At 32.7% G+C, this 18905-nt stretch overlaps 1 protein-coding gene across 1 annotated transcript in view; it reads right to left on the reverse strand.

Annotated features, from left to right (window-relative positions):
• LOC129220274 (metabotropic glutamate receptor 2-like) overlaps nucleotides 1–18905 on the reverse strand; it is a 134985-nt gene that overhangs the window by 72349 nt on the left and 43731 nt on the right. The window lies entirely within an intron of this gene.

Genomic DNA, 18905 nt, shown 5'->3' on the forward strand with positions numbered 1-18905 from the left:
ATATGTTTTAAATTAAAAAAAATATATATATATATATGTACTAGTCTTTTAAAGTGTAGCTCTAGCTCTAATGCCAAAAATCTCATAATGATGTAGACATTTCCCTGCCTTTAAATCTAAAATATTCTTAAAAGCAAAAAATAATCAGTTCGAAAATTATAATTTTCAGTATTAAACCACTATACATTTGGATAATTGAAGAATTAGTTTGATCTTCATCAGAAAGAAAGAGGCAATATTTAATAGAGATACAAATTTTCTTCGCAAACGTTCAACTTTAACTCTAAAAATATGAAAAGGAGAAAGCGAAAATGTTTTAGTAACGAATTATTTAAAAAGTATAGGAATATTTAGATTCATTAACTATTGCTCATTTTCAAAACATTTAAAATATAAAAATAAAAATTGACACAATGAAAATAGAAACCAACCAGCGCGAGGGTTGTGGTCTATCACCAACCCTTTTTATCATCTATATTGACGACGTTTTACGCACTTGGTCAAGACTGGTATTCCACTCAACATGACAACTGTAATTAATACATTACTGTTTGCTGACGATTTGGTCATTATCCAACCGAATGAAGATTACCTACAACGATTCCTTTACACAATACAAAAAATATGTCAAGACTACAATATGAAGATCTCGATAAAGAAAACTAAATCGATGGCATTCCGTGGAAAGGAGCCGGTAAGAACTAAAATCGTCTTCAACAACCAAATTATTGAACAGGTCAATAACTTCAATTATCTTGGCTGCAACATTTCATACCAACACGATTCTAATATCCAGAACAAAGTGTATAAGTTCCAACATATTTGTGGTACGCTGATGAGAACCTTAAGAGGAAAGACAAGAAGAGAAACTCAGATGAAGTTCTAAAGGGTGTTTTTTAGAGGTATAGAACTTTAAAATGGCAACACTGTTTGATATGTGTGCCATTTTGATAGATGTCACTTATTTTGTGTTCAGTTCGGTTTGCCATTTCATCATGAATAGACAACAAGGCGGTGCAACATGCCACACAGCGCGTGTCACAATTGATTTATTGAAAGAAACGTTCGGTGAACGAATAATTTCACGTAATGGACCCGTGAATTGGCTTGCAAGATCATGCAATTTAACACCGCTGGACTACTTTTTGTGGGGCTATGTGGAGTTTCATGTCTGCACCGATAAGTCACAGACGATTGACGCCTTGGAAGAGAACATTCGTCACCTTATTACTGACATACGGCCTCTATTGCTGCAAAAAGTGAGAAAATGGGACTTTCCAATTGGACTTTCACCGAGCCAGTCGAGGTGGCCATATGCCAGAAATCATATTTAAAATAAAAATGGCAAAGAATCATCTTTCGAATAAAGCTGCATTCATAGCAATTAACAACATTTAACTGTGTTTTACTTGAACCTAAAGTTATCTACCTCTAAAAAAACACCCTTTATAGGGTTATGGCAGTGCCAACACTGCTCTATGGCTCGGAAACATGGACAATGAACTCCCAGACAACAGAATTCAGACGGCGAAGATGCGATCTCTCCGAGCGGTCAAACATTGCACCAACCTAGACAAAATAAGAAGAGAAGATGTACGGAAAGTATTACAGATCTACAGACTTAACAGAAAAATTACTGATTACCGTATCAAATGGAGAGACCACGTACGAAGAATGCCACGTGGAAGACTACCAAGGGTCAACTCAAAGCAAACGAGACCGCGGTCGACCTATAAAGCGGTGGACAGACCAAGAAGCCGGAAAAGGCTGAAAGCCTAATCCATGAAGATGATGATGATTGTTAAAGAGGAAGAACTTTCAAAAAGACAGTAAATAATTATTAAAATAATGCTTAGTTAAAACTAAATAAAAGCAAAATGCAGCAAAAATAATAATTTTCGATGTTGAAAAATTTGTCAGAAACTGACGTAAAGACTTGTTTTCTCTACTATCAGCAAGCCGGTGATCGATCAACAAATACTACATTTTAGATCGGAGTCATACCGTGACTTGTATTTTCATTCTATTTCAAGGGTTTAAAAGACTCTCTTGCCATAGTTACTAAATGTAGGTAACTCACGTTTTAAGGCAAAAAATGGGTGAAGGAGAAGTTTCGAAAAGAAAATAGTGTAATTTCAATCAAAAGGCTAAAATATATCTGAATCTGTTCGGTAAAAAGTATAGATCTAAATATGAAATGTATTTGAAGTGCAATATTGAACAATAAAAGACGTTCACCAAGTTATGTTTTAAAATATTGAAAGAAATCAAGTTATCAACAACGGTTGAATAAATAATAAATAAAAAACCGTCACCAACGTTTTAGAAGTGTATGAAAAGATGTTAATTTTTTTTTGCGAAATAAACAGTAGCAAAGACTACATCTCGAAACGGGCACAAGCTATTCATGAGATGTTTATTTATTTTTTTTTTGAAGAGTTTTTTAATTACTTCCACAGAATCAAGTATAAAATGTTTTCCAGATGAAGATTTCGTAAATTTGGATAGAGAGTTTCTGTAGTGTTTTTTCAAAAATTTGCCTCAAAAGATGTAATACGTATAGGCTTTAAATCGCAAAATTCAACGAAAATTGAACTTTTCTTACTATTTACCTAAAATATGCATTTAATCTTAAGCTAACAGGGGACATCAAGATTGTTAAAAATATCCCGCAGTTAAAAATGTATGCAGTGAAAGTTGTTTGAAATGTCTTTCCCAATGCCAAACTATGAGAAAAAAAAGTAAATAAAATTAAATTAAAAAAAAATTGAAAGGAAAAAAAAATTAGTACAATGTTTACGCTATGACTTTTTGCAGAGAATTTTAGATGAAAGAAGATACCAGAAAAACTGGTTTGTGAATTCTTTTATTAGGTTATGTTTTTTAACCTGTTTTTTTAACCTAATTCTTTTATTAGGTTATGTTTTTTTAATCTGTTTTTTTAACCTAATTCTTTTATTAGGTTAAAAAAAACAGAGAGGAATATGATGCACATCATCTAACACCAATACTGCATGTTAAATAACTTTATTTGTGCTGAAAAGTAAAATAAGACATAACAACGTCATAAAGCACAAGTTACAGATTACTGCAGAAATGTGTTTCGGCGTTACAAGGAACGGCTTTTTCAATGCAAAAGAAATAAGCTTATGAATGAAAAGAAATCCGACAAAAGCCTCAAAGAAATCAAATCTTTTGTGGGATGTCTTTTCATCCACTAGCTTATTTCTCTTGAAAAAGACGCTACTTGAAATGCTGAAACACGTGTCTGTAGTAATCTGCAATTTGTGCTTTTTGCCATAGTTATTTCTTATTTTGCCAGAATTGTATCTCTGGGTGAATTAGGTATTTTGCAATCATCGCTCAATATTTTTTAAATTAATTAATCACTTATCGGAGATTAAAGTTGTATTTTAATTTTTTTTATTGAAAAGATCTTGAAAAGTAAAATTATTTTTATTGGCCAAAAGTTTAACTTTTAAACTGAAATTTGAAAACAAAATTCACACCAATACGTATATTTTACACATCTTATGATCAAAAACTAATAACATTAAAAGGTCACGCACTTTTTTCATAAAATTATTTATATCTTTTTTTACAAAATACTCTGTATTTTTTACCCTTTTTTTCTCTAAGATCATAATGATTTAATTTCAGAAAAAATTCTTAAAACGTATTGAAGTTATCTGACATGATACTGAAATACATCGATTAATCATGACTAATAACCTTAGATTACAATGTCAGCTGAGCCACAACAGCAAATAAATAAATAAAATACATAAAATAAGATAGATTTTAACACCCAATTTGCCACCACATAAGTAGAAATAAAGCATTTGCAATCAACCTTAATTGCAAAATCTTGATTTACATCTAATGCATTAAAAGAAGATTCGTTAGCAAAGGGAAAAAAATGTTAATAGCATTAAAACTGAAAGTCTCTAATTGCGTTTTTCTTTCTATTAGTAGCATGCTATTAAGAGTTAAAAGATGATGCCAATGGTAGAGGTCAATTGCTCACAAAGCATGACACTTAAAACTAGCGTGCAAGAATTGAATCATTGTCTGAGGTAATATGCCTGCAATTGATGAAATGACACTGTCGGTATATACTCAATGTTTGTTATGTATTCAAAGCCCTGTAAATCAAAAAGAAAATGATAATTGATGAATTTAATCTGTGAAATTCAAGCGAAAAACAACCAAACAATGCCAAGAAACATTGCAATTTTGGAATTAAAAATGAAAAAATAATGGATCACAAATAGATATAATTTGCATTAAAACTACGCTGTTTTTCGCTTCTTGATAAAAGTAACGAAAATCCCTTTATGCTTATTTTCCATGCTTCTAAAGAAATATTTGAACTGTGTTAAGAAAAATAAAATTAAACTCTGCAATCGAGCTCGGAAAAAATTTCAAATTAAAATAAAGGAATCTTTAACTACGTTAAGTCCTAACAAAAAATATCCAAAGTTGTTATGCACAAATAAACATATTACAGAATATACGTGTTTCGGGGTTTCTAGGAATCCTTTTTTTAATTCAGAGTTGTGAGCTTTTAGATGTAAAGACACCCGGTAAAAGTAAAATCACATTAGTTTTGTCATCAAAGCTATTTTCACAAACGTAACAATATTTTAGGCAAGTGACATTTCTTATTGGTGCTCCGGATTCCATGTTCTTCAAATACATCAATTATGGCCTATATAACTATGCCTCACCGGGTGTTTTGCTTGAACTTGTGTCAGACGACCTGTGTGACGTCATTAATCCAAGATGGCGGCTGCACTAGATATTGATGAAAATTTTCGTTTTTAACTGATTTTTGAGGCTTATTTTGTCATTTTTACAACTAATCTTATATATTTAATATTTTAATACTATTATATTTCAAATTTGAAAACTAATTGCTAATTTAAAATAAGTTATTCATTTAGGTTTTTTTTTTGCTTAGATGCAGATTTTTCGTAACCAGTAACAGTTAAAAAATATTTTGGAAAGCTTGTACGATAAAACCAAATTTATTATTCCAAAACACCTGTAAAATAATTTGCATACACGCGTTTCGGGGTTATAAGAAGCATTTTTTTTTCAATACAGAAAAAAATTACAACTTCCGTTACCTAATATTAGATATAATGATAATTTTATTTATGTACTCAAGTAATGAATGATTGATTTCATCATCTAAACTCTGATTTTAATTCAAAATATAGATTCAAAGGTAAACAAACAGTTCTTACTTAAGGATCTTCATCTGAAGCGTTATCAATATCGCTTTGTTGGCTATGATTTTCACAGAAGTCCTCATCATCTTCACACACAAAGTTCAGTGCATGAAATATTTTGAAATTTGCATTTACATGAAAAATTGCATTTTTCCTTTACGCAGCTGCATTGAACTAGTTTTAAAATGGACTCCGAAGCACAAAAAATTGTACACATAACTGGAACATAGAAGTTGTCTTTCTCTTCTCATTCAAAGTCTGACGGTGATGTTGAATTCGGGTGCTGCTGGTCAGCAAGATGCCGTTCCAATACCTGAGAATGCGCTCTTAAAATGTAAGGGGACAAAGATGCTCTTGCAGGTGGCAAATTTTCGTTTTGAGTCTCCTGCTTGGAAAACATGGACCAAAAAAATTCTCCAATATCAGAAATCTTTGTCAGTGGCACATATACAGAACAAATAAAGCCTTCTTTCAATAACAATTTTATCATTTGTACCGAATTCAGTTAGAATTCTTCAGTCCCCCAGATTAGTCAGAGCGTCAAGAGTATCTTTGCCAGCCGTCTTATAAATTTTCCAAAAAGAAGGTTTTCCCTTCTTAGCAAGTCAGCTTGTTATATGACAGAGCATAGAGTCATAATATTCCTCTCGTTTTATATAGTCCTAATGCGGTCATAATGCTGGTCATTCTTCGGTTGCTACCTGCCCCAGTCAAAAATGTGCATGGACAGTGAAATGATTTTAACCAGAACAATGCTAGCAAAAATACATCGGTGTCAGGCGAATATATATGAGTACTGGTTGCTCTTTCTCTAGAAGCATGAAAATAGTCCAGTACTATTTTAACACCCGCCTCTCCATGACGGCTTTGCAGTGCAGTCACATCACCTTTTAATGATGATTTAGCTTCATTTCTCCAGCTAACGATTAGGTTTTTTTCAATGTTGCATGTGTATATTAACGCTTCATTCGCCAGATAAGCTGTTACGTTATTCTTTGTTTTTACATGAGAAAGTAGGGTCTTCATGTGTACGTTTTTAATATTAGTACAATTGATTTTTTTGAACTCAATGGGTGTTAATGTACTTCTTTTTCCGCATGGCATATTGGCAGATTTTAGCGAGTTTTCAATGTATGTGTCAAACACTAAGTGTGTTTCACCATAATTTAAAAGCATTTCCTTGATCTTATTATTAAATTCTGCAGCTAAATCATTACATATTTTCACTTGCTTTGGTTTCTTCTATGATTGTAACTGTGCCATTCCATAAAGAACAGCAACACTGTAAGATTCTCTGTTCATTTGCTTCGGTATGCTTAAGTCTTTCATGGGGTTCGGCAAAAAATCTTCGATGCTGATGTCTACTTTTTCTGAGCCACATTCTTCTATAACCTTCATTAGTTTTGATTTGTTTTGGGACAATTTTATCTACCCATCCAGATTAAACGTAGAGTGTGGAACTGCCTAAAATTCATATGCTTTTTTTAAATCAATATCTGCTCGACTCCTCGATACAACTATCAGAAGTTTAAATAACGATCGACTTTTAACTGTACAACAGTGCCAGCTATATTTGTTGCAACTTTCTTCGTGCTATTTTTACATAGATGTAGCTTTTCTTTTTTCATTGGGGCCCAGAAATTCGTGTTTTCAGTTTTAATTCCTTCTCGTTTGAAAATGGCGTACATGTCACGGTCTTTGCTTAAAATGCCTTAAATACATCTTTTTTTATGGTTTCATTATGTTCAGACTTTGTTGTGTTAATAAGTTCACTTCCTTCATATATTATGGGGCTTGTTGATACTCTGATGGCACTATATATACATATATATTGCACATCTTCATGTAGTCATCACTTTCCTTTTGAACCTGTCAAATGATAATGATTCTTTAACGCTAAACTATTTTTCTATTGAGTTATGTATTCACTATTCTACCAATTACTTTCATACACCTTTTCTCTTTCTCAAAAGCTTCGTCTGACCCTAAAGCACAAAAGGGTACAAAAGAATTTTTAACAGCCCAATTGCCTTCCATGAATTCATTCCCAAGATCTTATTGCTTTACTTTAAGACGTTCCATATTAGTGAAGTACCATGATATCATACCTGCATAATTTGTTAAATTCAAAGCAAAGAAATAGGGAACGAGACCTTTGAATGAAGAAATGTGTAATTCCCAATTTCCTGATCTAACAGACCGTATAAAAGTGACATGGTATCCATCATATACATGTATAACAAAGCAAGTTTAAATGTTCGTCTTCCAATTGATTCTGTGTCCTAAAATCTTTCATTTTTTCATGTATTTTAGAATCTAGTAATATCTGCATTATATTTGAGGAAAGTTCTTTTGTTTCATTATACTTTGTTCCTTGAAAGCAATTAATCTTTGCACTCTATCATCGCATTGAAATTTCATTTCTTCATTGTGTACATAAAAAGCACCGAGGTAACATTTAAATAGTGCAACCCTTAATGCAGAATGTGCTTCTGTAGCCCGTCTAACACACTTTCCTGCAAGAGTTTTTGACACTACGATTCATTGTTTAACTCAGTCAAATTGTCGTCAAGACCTGTACAAGTTTTTGTTTGACAGGGAAAGTTTTAAAACTGGTTTGTATAATCCAATACCCATGGTGATTACTGTTGGTAAATTTTCCCCTAAAATATATTTAGTTACATGTACCAGTTTCTGCATGAACGTAAGCTGCGTTGATGAAATGAAACATGCGTTCTAAAAGATGCAAGAAAAGCTGCTAAGGCGTAGTTATACAGGTTATAAGGAATTCTGTTAAACGATTATACGGTCGAACAGAGTTAAAACGAACTCAAATGGACTTTAAAAATGAATTTGTCAGTAGCTCGTTTTAATTGAAAAAAAAAGTTTAAGTGTGAGTACAGTAAGACGAGGATTGTAAATATAGTTCGCTTTAGCAATAATTCGTTATAAGTGTGTCCGAATTAACAAGGTTCGACTGTATTAATGTTTAATGATTTTCGCCTGAAATTTAACAGTATTTTTAACTGTAAAAACTCACCCGTGGTACTTTTAAACTAGCTTATTCTGAATGCCGAAGCCAAAAATGAAGACTTCAGAATTTTTTTTTCTAATGAGTTAGTAAACAAATAAATTAAGTATTTTACTTTCAATTTATAATAAGAAAAGTAATAGAATATTAATTAAGCAAATTCAACAGAAAATTATCACAAAATACCCAAAAATTGAGTCATAATTGCAAAAACTCCTTACAGCCGCCATCTTGGATTGATGACGTCATACAGGCCGTCTGACACAAATTCAAGCAAAACACCCGGTGAGGCATAGTTACGCAGGCCATAAGGAACATAATAGAATTGGTCTCACAATTTCCTCACGAAATTTCCCACGGAATATAGTATGCCCCCCTACTAATAGAATTTGTGGGCATAAATAACATAAAGCTGTGGATGGCATTACAATTTTTCCGAAGGAGCAAGGAAAAAAACAAGCCGATTTTCTTTTAACGAAATAATGCTTATTTTTCCCCGATGATAAGCGTTTAGAATCATCACCTCGAAATGTTCATTTGTTTTTCTGTCAATAAATTATTTTTAAACAGAAAAAAAACAAGGCAAATTTCAATTGAAACAATTTAATGCAGGGGCGGCCACCTGGGGGGGGGGGCATGTCGTAGACTGCGCCATTGAACTTTTAAAGGGGGTGTTTTGTCGGGTATTTTTTCCATTTTTGGGGCTCTTGCTTTTGAGGGTGATCTTCGCGATATTTTGGGGGGTTAGCACCCCCCAAAATTAATTGGCATTAAAATAGTAGCAAATCCCAGAACGAACTAAGATTTTTATTTCTCCCTACCCGTTTTCCATACGACTTGGAGCTGTTCAAGTGATATTTATTGTTTTTCTTCATTTTTGGAAAAACACAATACGTATGAAATAACTGAAAATTTTAAATTTGCTTCAAAGGTTTTGTAAACACGGAAATCTTTATACGAGAGCTAAAAATATTTCCTATTCTTGTTTACAAATAACGCCTCAGCTAACGTTGCTCTAAATATGTTTTTGTTATTTAAATACTTCACTTAAACACCCAAAACTCAGAAGGCTGAAAAAATCTAAAACGGTAGGTAATGGATTTCGCCCTTGAGATGACCTTTAATTTCGTTTGCTCTTTCTGAACTTGCCTCCAGCAATGCATTACATTTTGGCTCGAAATATTTTTATTCTCAGCGTTTTAGAAACTCCAGTAGATAGCGTTCATTGTTGACCACATTTTCATTTCTTCATTCCCCTGAAATGACAGTCCTACCAACCAGTAAAGCAGTTAAGTTACCGGATACAGTCCAACCTTGTCGCAATAAAGCCTTTCCCTGCATTTTAAACATTAACAAAACATATTATCAAATTATCATGCCATGGTGCGAGTTTCATTGTTGATGACGTCAGGAGCGTACATGAAGATGTATTAACACATGTATTCTATTCTAGTCAGATAAAGTCATCTCTGAAGATCAAAATATATGAAAATTCAAGCAATGTTCAAAAATGATGCTCATATAGTAATATTTTGCGGTAAATCAAAAAAAAATTCTGTTAATAGGAAAAGTTAAAATGTTCTTATTATTAACATTGTAAATATTAATATAGACCGACTAATATTAGGTGGAATATTGACTCATTTAATATTTAGCAAATTTTCTTTTAATTCATTTGTAGAATATGTCAAGTGCACACGGTGCAAAGTGAATGAAGTGAAATAGTTCCCTTCATTCGCGCTTTCTCAATAAATTAATAAATCACTTACGCATTCATTCATAAATTAGCTCATTTACATTCTGTCATTTAATAGTTCTCTTACACTTATTCATTCCTTCACTTATTTTCTTACTCATTCATTATTTTATTACTAATTTTTTTCATGAATTATTATTTATTTATTTATTCATTTGGGACACGTTTTCATGAATTTGTTTTAATGAATTTTCTAATCTTTATGTTTTAAATTAGGAAATTCAAGACATTGTGGCTTTATGAAACAGTTAACGAAGTCAAAATTTATGTATTCAGTTGTTGCTCAACTTCTGTTTTTAACCGTAAAAAAATGTTTTTTAAATCCACGTCGGTTGTGTAAACTTGCCCCGAACACGGGGCAAGTTTGTGCATCGAGTGGGCCACGTTTATGCATATTAAAAATGATACCAAGGAGTAAGTGAAACAGATATTTAACCAAATTTAAATGTTTTACTTCTCGTAAAACACTTTGAAAACAAGAAAATCACAAATGATTAATTAAAGAACATTTTACAGGGAAAACTAAAATCATAGGGCTTATTGCTAATTAAAGACAGAAACTATTTAGTCATCTTCTTTATCACTGTTAAATTTAACTAACTAAAACAGAGTATTCCTTTTCGCATACTTCTCATAGAACTGCGTTTTAACATTTAAGACATTGAATCCTGTCTTGTCCTTTTTTCGATTGGTTGTGTGCTTTCAAAGAATAGATGCAAGCACAATTTTCTACTTCGTCAACAGAATCGTTCACTAATTTCCTTTTTACAAAGTGTACCAACTTTTTCCCTTTCGCAGGTTTTGATTTCATACTTTTTTCTTTGATGTCTTCTATTTCTGCTTCAATAGAAATTTGTAAATTTTAAAGTAATTTCTCCTATTTGTTTTGTTCTGCTCATGATGTGTTTTCCTTGCAGCTTCTAACTGCTCTTGCCTGAGGGCTTCTTTAATCGGAGTATCAGTTAGGATTGTGAGCATCTTCTTTTTTTTCTTTCTTGGTTCCTAAGTTTTGTTTCTACTTTTTCAAATTGTCTCAGTTAGGGTTGTCCATATGTGACAATGTGGAAGGCCTACTGAGAGAAATACTTAGATTATCAAAAAGCCTTTACATTATTTTGACATATAACGTGGTTCTGTTAGTGTTTGGAACGTAATGTCTTACCATCTTTAAAATAAAGAAAATGCATTACAGGCTAATAAATGTCTAAAGTTAAAGCTGAACGGGCATGAAGACAACACTATACGATTGTAAGCTATAGGATACGAATCTGTTACGAAATTAAAAATCAATGGTGATTTTCAAAACTAAATAAACTGAAAATACTAAAGGCTTGAAACATTACGGAACGAAAAAAAACGTCCGGTGACCGTTTAGAAGTAAGACAAATTAGTAAGACACAATTAGAACGTGCGTAAATGTGCCCCGATGAAATTGCGTAAACGTGCCCCGTTGGCAAGTTTGGATTTATTTTTTAGGTGCAACAAAAATTAATAACTTTTCTGTCCATACAAATACAATTCTCAAAAAAGGATAAATTCTGCTAGTTTTTACATATTTATTTGTTCTCAACTATGTATCATTTACTCACAATAAGCTTCAAAATGTTCATCACAAAATTTACTCAACTTGGTAGAAAATAGATTTTTCAATCCGCCTGCAAAACCGAAGCTCGACTGATGCCCCAAAAAATTGTGAGAATATTTACTAGGGAGCAGCATCAATCTGGTATGGCTGTTGGCTCTCTAGTTATAACTCGTTTTGGAAAAGAGGCACTGCGTAAACGTGCCCCGGGATCACCCTACTTTATTTATTTATTCATTTTATCAAAAGTATTTTTATGTTCAAATAAAAAATATTTCATTAAAAAAAGGTTTCATTTTTGAAAAATAACCCATTTAAAAAAAATGATATTATGGTTTATTTTTAAGCTAAAAACATGTTTTAAGATCCTTCTGCTTCTAAGAAACATTAATATTATTTCATAACAAGGTTTTAAAAAAAAACTGTCCCGAACCTAGTCTGATACCTTAACCTAAATTATTAACCAAATGCGTGTGTGTTAACGATCATTGCAAAATTAGCGTTAGTACCAGGAAAAAAAATTGGCACGTTTACTACTGGAAGATTTCGTTATTTTCTCACAAAGCTGGAAATACGTTTGTGATAAGCAATAAAGTGTCCTAAACCTGTATTTAATGACTTCCCGAGTCTTGGCTAGTGGCCGATTTTAGGGGCCCAACGTAATGCATTTGGGGGGGGGGGGCTTACAGATGAATAGAACTTTAAAAAACATTTTTATGAGTATTTTTTGATTGGAATTGGGGTCCCTATGTCGTGTTCATTCGAGTCCCGACTTACGCGAGGTATGCGTTCCAAGACCACTCGCGTAAGTCGACATTTCGCGTTGTGAAAAGGGTACGTATGCGACTTTTTGATAAACATAAACAAATCTTTTAGACACTTGTAAACACACTTCAGACTGCTTTAAACCATTCCTTAAGCACATATCAACGTTTTCCACATAAAGAACTGAATTTATACTGCATAAAAAAAAAACCAACGTTATTCAATATATTGTTATAATGGACAAAATCAATGATCAATGGGACAATTAGACAATGTGCTATACTATGATTAAAGTGAAAAACAACGTAAATAAAGCACAAATATTGGAGAAGATACAGCATATAGCTATTTCAAGGCAACAATGGAGCCTCTTCATCAGTGCAGAAAGCTCACCAACACAACCAAAAGTTACGAGAGTTGTGTTCTCTCGCAACTTTTGGTTGTGTTGGTGAGCTTTCTGCACTGATGAAGAGGCTCCATTGTTGCCTTGAAATAGCTATATGCTGTATCTCCTCCAATATTTGTGCTTTATTTACGTTGTTTTTCACTTTAATCATATTGTAGCACAAAGCTTATATGATAATTTTTCATATAATGTGCTATACTGTATACAGTACGCAATAACAATATAATAACGAAATGCAACACTATTACGCTACTCTACAGTAAATAAAGTAATAATAATTACTTTTAAGGGGAGTCAGTATCCTAAATACTTTCAAAAATTCGATTTTTTGATTTTTATATATTTTGAGATTTTATTTCAATACCTTTTTAATGATATAAACTTCTTGATCGTGCTCATATTAGAAGTAAGTTAAAATAAGCTTTGAAAAAATGTAAACCTATTTTGATCAGGTATGATTTTCCCCTTTAATTGTAATATCTCGAAATGGTATTTTTGAAACTAAATGTTCCTTTTTCTCAGAAACTAAATGGTGTTAGGCTTTGAAATTTTTACCACCTATTCCATACATCTAATTGAATATACTGAAGTAAATTTTTTCTCATATTCGAAAAATATTTTTTATAGAGCTGATTTCGTGTTGCAAACTGCCATTTTCTTAAAAAAAAGTACAGTGACTTACACATTAGAATTAAAAAAAAAAAAAAAAAAAACTAAGCTTTCGTTCTGTAAAAGTTTACTTCAAGATAGAGAAAAGAGTCTACTTAAGGTACAGAAAAAATTTCATAATTGTATCTTTAATAGATTTTCAGAAAAAGGTACATGAACCTGTGCAAATTAATATTGGCGGTATAGGGGGTACTGACTCCCCTTAATTAAAAAACTGAAAATGATGATGGTTAGTGCTGTGAAGCTCATCCGATCGATATCAATGTTCTCCTAGATTTCGAGGATCTTCACTTTTTCTTTAATTTTGAGAAACCTTCTGTTCTCCAGCTTGAACGCTTAGATACTACTATGTTAAATTAACTTTAGAAAACACATTTAGAGTAGAAAATAAGGAATGGTTATTTGTATACAGTAACAAAACGATGATTTCACTAATACAGTGTGGGAACTTCCGCACTTCAGTGATGCTTAAGAAATAAAATCCGTTTACGAATCCAATATTTTCCAACTAGTATCGAAGATGATATTTACGCGCAGCGATTCCTTAGCATCACTGATCATCTTCGTGTTGCGGTCGAAGAATTCGCGTTAACTCTAAAATTCTTTACTCATGAAAAACTCGCGTTGTGGCCGTTTCGCGTAAGTCGAATCGCGTTGTAGCGCAAGTCGACTGTACAACCAAATGTCGCAACTGTAGTCGCTACTGCGACATGGTAAATCCGCCATTGTTTCTAACACTCATTTTGTATTAAATGAAAAAAAAAGCGTCAAATAACAGTTTTTAAAATTTATATATAAATTCATCGTTTTTTTTTTTTTTTCTTTGCTGAATGTTAGCAAAGAGAATAATGAGAAGAAAAATACCGTGTTGCAAATATTTCGGAATCTTTGAAAGCGATGCGAATTAAACGAAGACAATAAAATAAAAGATACCAAGAGGTCAAGATCGGTGTTAAATAAACCCTCGAAAAAATAGATTACGAAAACATTTCTAGCCAAAAGAATAACATCCTTGCAACTCTTCACACTTAAGTAAGGGAGTGGCTATAACACATTTCACGCATTTAGCGAAGTCGTAACAACTGAGTTTAGTCTTAAGCTGTAGTTCGTAGTTTTTTGTAAAAATTTTTCTCTACCTTTCTTTTAAGCAATCCAGATATCTCAGCCGATACTTTTTTTTATAATATCAGATGAAAGGTTTCTGTTGATGAAAATTTTCTGAATGCACGTTTCATTAAATCATTGTTCATTTTGATTTCTAACAGTAAATTTAAAAGTCTTACTATAGCAAAAATAGGGATCGTTGAAATCGCATACATTAGATCTATATATATATATATATATATATCAGTGGCGTACCTAGCATGGTTGAAACCTGGAGCGATAATTTGCCCCCCCCCCCCCCACACACACACAAACGTTAAAAAAATAGTTTAAATATTCTACGTAAACATGAAATTCACACAGTTTTCAGAAAAAACTACATTTGTGTTACAACGAAATTTTAATTGTGCTAATGTACAAAAAGACAAATAAAAACTATTAACTATTTTTATATAACTTGACGTAGACACAAATGTGCGGACCGTAGAGAGGTCAAAAAAAGTAAGGCAGTGTATGAAATTGATGGCCCTTAAATTATTTCAAACCCACACCCACCTCAAACACACGGAAAGATAATAGGGTTTAGTTTTTCGGTATAATAGGTATATATAAGTCATAACTAGGTCTGAGTATTGACAATATGAACCTAATCATGAGAATAGTATTCAATCTGATGTGGGGCAGGAAAGGAGGGTGTCTAGGGGTTTACCTCGGATTTTCAAATATGTAGGCTTAAAAGCATTTCAGCTTCATATTTTTCAAAAACTTGCAATTCCACTTTGGGTGACACCTCCAACCGATTGACACTCGGGGCGCATCGCCCCCCACCCCTTCTGTAGCGACGCCACTGTATATATACAAAAAAAAAAAAAAAAACGTGAACGAATAACTGAATAATCAGTAAAAGAAAGATTCGATCCATACTGACGTACATTACTTTTAACATATTAGCTCAGTTATATTGCTAAACACAATAACATTTTCAATGAAAATGTTCGTATTTTTAAACTGATCTAGTTCAAACGTATTTTTTAAGAGACGTTAAATCTAGTTCAGTTCTGCTTTAACTTGACTAGACAAAACCTTATGCTAAACGGATTTTCCTAGTTACGTTTGCTATACACTCGTTCAAATTGTAGCCACCACTTCAATTTGAACGAGCAGCGTTTAATTGAACTGTTGACATTAAAAAGAAGCTAAGGGACAAAAAAATAATACAGGAAAAGGGGAAAAAATACGTAACTGGCAACAACTATACTGAACGATCGTTTTTATTATAAAACGATCTATTTACAGGTGACAAACGATTCATTAGCATGGTTTTGGAAGTCATTTCAAAGACTTATTCTAATCGTTTTTCTTTTAAAACTTTATTTTTGTAATTTAATCCCTGATGAATGTCGTCGCTTCAATAAATAAGGCTTCAAAACCAGCTTTATTTAATCTTATGTCGTGATAAGTAGAGAAATGCTTGGTTACAGCAAAAATTAAGAGATATATTAAATAAAAAAAACTCGGGGTTCATTAATGGACGGATGCAAGGAAGGGGCGATGGGGACGATCGCTTCGCCCATGAGCGGCTCTACAGGCAATTTTTTGACATTAAAGTTCCAGAAGTATTTTTTAGTAGTCTATTTGCAAAAAAAAAAAAAAAATAACAGTACTGTCAACCGGAAAACTTTTGAAATATTTCAAACTTGAAGTCTTAAAAACCCGATTTTTAACCATATTTGGTTTTGTTAGAGGAAGGAATGAGGTTCAAGTTCTATCCTCTGGTAATTTTTCAAAACTGCAGTTCCAAAAATACAATTTTAAACGATATTGTATTATGTTAGGGGAGAGGGTTCGGAGACTGTAATTTTTCTAAAATTGAAGTTCTAAAAACGAAATTTCGCCCTTTCCTTGAATTATTCCTAGATCTGCCCTTGGGTGCATTGGTACATGGCAATGTGTTTACTTCCACGTTTGCGGTATCGAACTGATTTCGGATTCTGAGTCGATCGTTCTCCTTCGGAGTCGATCAAATTCGCTATCTAACATGGCTGTAGAGTCAGGGGCGGATACAGACCACCATTTTAAGGGGGTAATGCTCAAGAATGACCCCCCCCCCAATGAACCTACAGATTTGGGCACGAAAAATTTCTTTAATGCTTGAGTGTCAATGAAAAAGCCCGAAGTCGAAAGCCAGGAATAGGGGCCCTTGATAGGAATAAACATTATAAATTAACTTCCTAAGCAATAAAAGGAGAAATTTAAAAAACTTACTTTCAAAAATGATTAATGAATTGGAAAAGACAATGAAAATTGTTTACATTTTATACATACAAGTGTTTGAACACTATCATAGCGGATACTATTGATGATGGTTTAGGGGGGGGGGTTATGACCCCCATGACTCTTCCGGTGTGGAGTCAGAATCAGACCGATTTTGGGACAAATAATTCGGAGATTGGCGTCGAAAGATCTAAAATTTCCGGACTTGGAGTCATAGTTGGTCATTTTCCTTCCGACTCTGCAACCCTGCTTACTTACTAACTTGGCGGAAACAGAGAAACTTCGTTTACGGCACTGTCTCATTTGCTTCTCATGCTTTCCTTTTACGATATAATGGAGATTGAGACCTTCAACACACGCGGCAGGTAGTTGAAACAATTTTTCGAAAAGGGTGCAGGTCCACTAGTTAACAGACATTTTCGTTCTTTGAATCAACTTTTCTTCTAATACGCCGAATTTAGTTTGGCAGTTCCTCCACTCTTTTTGGCGTGCTCCACAACGCTGTTAAAATTGAGCTGATCAGACTCAGTCAGTTTACTCGTGTAGAGAATTACTTGGAAATGGTCCCGATGAGTTGAAACAACTAAAAAGTTGAAAAATGCATGTATCACCGACGTATTCCAATTGTATAATCTGGTCTAGAGATATATCTAGAGTGTTTTTTTTACAAGGCTTTTTACAAGGCCAAATAGTCCTTGGTGTATTTTAGAGATGTGAAATTAAAGGAAACAGTGAAGACCAGAGTAGTAATTAATTTCATAAAAGAAAGTAACTTTCTGTAAATAATAGAGAAGATTGCTGGAAATGAAGAGATGTGTACTATATTTGAAAAACGCATGTATCACCGACGTATTCCAATTGTATAATCTGGTCTAGAGATATATTTAGAGTGTTTTTTTTTTTTAACGCCTTTTACAAAGCCAAATAATCTTTGGTGTGATTTAGAGATGTGAAATTAAAGAAAATAGTGAAGACCAGAGTAGTAATTAATTTCATAAAAGAAACTAACTTTCTGTAAATGATGGAGAAGATTGCTGGAAATGAAGAGATGTGTACTATATTTGAAAAACGCATGTATCACCGACGTATTCTAATTGTATAATCTGATCTAAAGATATATTTAGAGTGTTTTTTTTTTTTTTTCAAGGCTTTTTACAAGGCAAAATAATCCTTGGTATATTTTACAGATGTGAAATTAAAGAAAACAGTGAAGATCAGAGTAGCAATTAATTTCATAAAAGAAACTAACTTTCTGTAAATGAAAGAGAAGATTGCAGGAAATGAAGAGATGTGAGTCATATTTTCAATTTTAACATTTAGTTCCATAAAAGAACTAACTTTCAGTAGATGAAAGAGAAAACTGCTGGAAGTGAAGAGTTGTGTACCATATTTTGGTTTGTAAGATATAATTCTATAAAAAAAATACTGAGTAACTTTCAGTAGATGAAAGAGAAGATTTCAAAAAATGAAGAGATGTGTACCATACTCGACTTTTTAACATTCGATTCCATAAAATAATTTATTAAACTTTCCTAATATGAAAGAATAGATTCAGGAAATGAAGAGATGTGTACCATAGTTAGCGTCTTAACATTTAATTCCATAAAAGAAACTAATAAAGTGGTCTGTAGATGAAGGAGAAGGTTGCCAGGAAATAAAAGGATGTGCAGGGCACCATATTTTGCTTTTTAACATTTATAATGCGTGTAATTTAGCACTTAAAAAACAATAAACATTCATACGTAATATGTTTACAAAACCAATTATGTTTTTTTCTCATGATAAATTTCATTTTAAATACAAAGCGTGGAAACAAACTTTGCTAAATGTTTGAGGCACATTTTCGATTTGCAGTTTGTTTAATGTGCTTGTAGACGCGTTAAAACACATCTCTGCTCTCACCGAATACATTATCATCTCATATTACATTTTAACTTCAAAAAATTTAATCAAAAGTCTACCAATTTACTGAACTCATTTTATGTATCTTCTGACAGTATTACCATCCTTTATTTCCGTTATTAACATTCTCCTTGTGAATTAACATTTCCAGACTACTTGATGACTGTTAAAATTAAAAT

This window comes from Uloborus diversus, chromosome 4 (genome assembly GCF_026930045.1).
Source record: "Uloborus diversus isolate 005 chromosome 4, Udiv.v.3.1, whole genome shotgun sequence".
Lineage (NCBI taxonomy): Eukaryota > Metazoa > Arthropoda > Arachnida > Araneae > Uloboridae > Uloborus > Uloborus diversus.